The 3,550-nt window shown below is 50.0% G+C and overlaps 1 long non-coding RNA gene across 1 annotated transcript; it reads right to left on the reverse strand.

Annotated features, from left to right (window-relative positions):
- Window positions 1–66: 66 nt before the first annotated feature.
- On the reverse strand, window positions 67–3,324 carry LOC103906897. Its single transcript, XR_658043.2, has 3 exons — window positions 3,234–3,324; window positions 3,036–3,155; window positions 67–1,324 (listed from the first exon to the last, which is right to left on the reverse strand). It is a non-coding gene; the product is annotated as an uncharacterized LOC103906897 (long non-coding RNA).
- Between the last annotated feature and the right edge of the window lie 226 nt (window positions 3,325–3,550).

The raw sequence follows: 3,550 nt of genomic DNA on the forward strand, positions 1-3,550 counted from the left end.
TTGGACTCGATGATCTTAGAGGTCTTTTCCAACCTCAATGATTCTATGATTCTATGATTCTACTAAGGATGGCAAAAAAAAAAAAATAGTTTTGGAGAGGATATAAACCTTCTTGCTTCAAAACAAAATCTCCAGCTAACAGGGCTCAGGAGGGAAATTTCTTTGTGATCCACAACTCTTAGGCAGGGGTTTCTTTTATCTTCCTCTGTAGTAACACAGGCCGGCAAGTCTCGGGGTGATGGGTTACATGAATTCCTTGCAATTGTTTTGAATCCTGCTTATATGCTTTCTTTAACCAATAATTCAGAAAAAACCCAGCCCTAAAAGCCCTGGCTTACCAAGTCCGGCCCCTGCAATCAGAGGGAAGCACTTGATACAGTTAATTTTGCCACCTTCAGCTGCTCCCTCCCATGTTGCACAAGGGGCATGTGGCAATTTGGGGTCAGGACTTTCCTGCCTCTTTGTGGTTTGCATGGAGCAGAGAGCCCATGGTGACAGTCAGATGATGATTGCTAATGTGGCTTACACGAATTGCTGCAGCTTCCCATCCTCCAAAGCTGGACATCACTTGCTGAAGTGACCGGTGGATCCTGTCCCGTGGCTGAAAGCGCATCCCAGCGATCCCGATACAGAGACGATGGTGCTTTGCATAGAGATGGGCGATTTCTAGGCTCGGGGGTGGAGAAAATGAGGGGCCGGGGGGGAAGGAACCAGCTGTCACTGTCTTTAGTAACTGCCAGAACTCATGAGAGCAGATGAGCAGACCGAAATAGCAACACCAAACCTCAGGCGATCTATATCTGGGCCCTTCGGGCTTCCCTGGAAACGTGGTCGGGTTGCCACATTACGCAGACACGCTCCCGGTCGCGCTCTCCGGAGCTTTGTTGATTCAGCCACTCCTCCGGCTTCGTTTGCCGGAGGAATTCAATTTCATTGTGCCTGAAGGCACGGCCCGTGTGGGTTTGTTTTGGTTTTTTTTTATTAATTGCTGTATTTTTCTTCTGCACAGTAGGAGAAGAGAATGAATCACCTGCGGGATCTGGGGTGGCTGTGCATCAGAAGCAGGACCGCAGCAAGATTCTATGCTCCCATCGCCGTGCTAGCTGCATCTGGGAGGGAAAGCAGCTCCGTGTGTGCCAGGCTCCTGCTCTGGGAAGCAAGAAGGTGGCTACGATCCATCCTAACATGCTGAAGGTCAGAGTCTTAACTTCTTACCCACTTTACTATGCTCTCCTGGTGAAGTACCAGCAGCTCCCCCTGCATTTAAGTAAGGAAATTCCATTCATATTCACTGAGTTGTTCTCTGTGTTTTTCTTCCCCGGGACTAGCAAAAAAAAAAAAGAGCTAGATCGGTTTAAAGATTTACCAGAGCGTGTTGAAATAGCAAATACCTCAAGAAAATGACGTCAGAGATGCCTGAGCTGGGTGCAGATGCGATCGGGTGAAATTCTCCAGCCTGTATTAGGGAAAAGGTCAGATTAGAGGATTAAGAATGGTTCCTTCGGCATTAAATTATGTCTTCCACATGTGGTCCTGAAGTGGTGAGAGTCAGGACTCTCCTCTTGGGAGAGTGAATTCCCTGGTTGGGGTTCAGCTCCCGCAAGTGCAGCTGCAGGAGACACCAGCAAGGACAAACCCCTTTTATCCCTTGGAAAACTTAAAATTTACACTGACAAAAACATCTCATAGGTGGTCTCCCTTCTCCGCATTGTTTCAGTTATAAAAAGTGGGGTTTTTTTTCATTCAAAACACTTAATTCCGTGTTATTACCCTTCCATTTTATGACAAATATATTTGAAACCTCAAATCCAATGTGTTGGTTGATGATGTGGTGACACTCCATTGAATTTGGGATACTCTCCCCCAATTTTTAGAGCTATGAATGAGCTGCAGCCTCTCCTCTGCCCTCCAGGGGTGAGACAAGGTTGCTCAGCATACAGGAAAGCTAATAGATGGCAACTTGAAAATTGAGTTGTGGCTTGAAAACTGAGTTTTAGTTGAACTAGGGGAAAAAAAAAAAAAAAAGGAGTCTGGGAGGGATTGCAGGGTACCCATAAAGGGATCTCAGAAACCAAGTGCACATAGAATCATAGAATCATTGAGGTTGGAAAAGACCTCTAAGATCATCGAGTCCAACTGTCGACCCAACACCACCATGCCCACTAAACCATGTCCCTAAGTGCCTCATCTACTCGTCTTTTAAATACCTCCAGGGATGGGGACTCCACCACTTCCCTGGGCAGGCTGGTCCAATGTTTCACCACTCTTTCAGTAAAGACATTTTTCCTCACGTCCAATCTAAACCTCCCCTGGCGCAACTTGAGGCCATTTCCTCTCGTCCCATCGCTTGTTACTTGGGAGAAGAGACCGACCCCCACCTCGCTACAACCTCCTTTCAGGGAGTTGTAGAGAGCGATGAGGTCTCCCCTCAGCCTCCTTTTCTCCAGGCTAAACAACCCCAGTTCCCTCAGCCGCTCCTCATCAGACTTGTTCTCCAGACCCCTCACCAGCCTCGTTGCCCTTCTCTGGACACGCTCCAGCACCTAATGCCGACGCACAGAGGTGTGAGGAAGGGAGGAGAAAATGCACCCCGGTGTTCTGGCCAGCACCCCTCGTGTGCAATTCACCCCTGGAAATTATTCCTGCACCCACCCGCAATTCTTCGATTTCTCTGCGAGCTCTGCAGCCCCGGCCCTGTGCTTAATTCCTGTTTTTTTCAGTGGATAGGAGGTGCTAAATGTCTCCGCGAGCCCGTGCGGCACTCTCCACCCCGTAACCGCTGGGATGTGGCAGGGCGGTGAATCCCTGGAGATCTTGGGTATCCTCCTCGGGAGTCCCAAAAGGCAGGGAAGGCGTCCGCCTCGCCTCTGTTATCCCGGCGTTCTCCGTCTCTCTCCATCCCTTTGTCCTCCCTGGCCTGACCTGCTCCAATTAATTATTTATGCAAGGGCAAGAGCCACAGCACGGGCAGCAGTTGTATAGGCCGCCGTCATGAATAACAACAGGCGGCTATTTTTGTGCCTAACTCTTGTTACCTTGCGGTCAGGAGCGACGGGTCCCTGCCAGCTTTCTCCACGCAGAGCTCGCTGCCTTCGGCAGGAGGAGCACCGCAGCGATTCACGACGTCTTTATGGGCCGGGATTCATTTTGACCACCTAAATGCAGGCGAGACCTACGTGCGATCTAGAGATACGTGTCTGAAGCCCGCTCTGTGCGCTGCCAGCTGTACTCACGGGTTGCTCTGCATCCCCATTTTATCCGCAGTGAAGCGCGGAGGCCGTGTTCATTGCTGGATTTAATAGTCTGTCTACTGCAGAGAGAGAAAAACTGTCTCGGAGGTGAAATTTCAGGTCGGGTTCCGAACACGTATAGAGGATACATTACATTTCCTTCGGGGACTTACACTGACTGATTCCTCCAGCCAGTTTATATCCTCGGAGCTGACGTGCCCGCTTAAATATCTTGCGGTGACCCGGTGAGCGTGGCAGGGGCACACCAAAGGTTTCTCGGTTCGCTCCCCCTCCTGCTGCCCCCGCTCAAGCCAGCTGCC

This window comes from Aptenodytes forsteri, unplaced genomic scaffold, assembly GCF_000699145.1.
Source record: "Aptenodytes forsteri isolate BGI_AS27 unplaced genomic scaffold, ASM69914v1 Scaffold57, whole genome shotgun sequence".
NCBI classification, from domain to species: Eukaryota; Metazoa; Chordata; class Aves; order Sphenisciformes; family Spheniscidae; genus Aptenodytes; species Aptenodytes forsteri.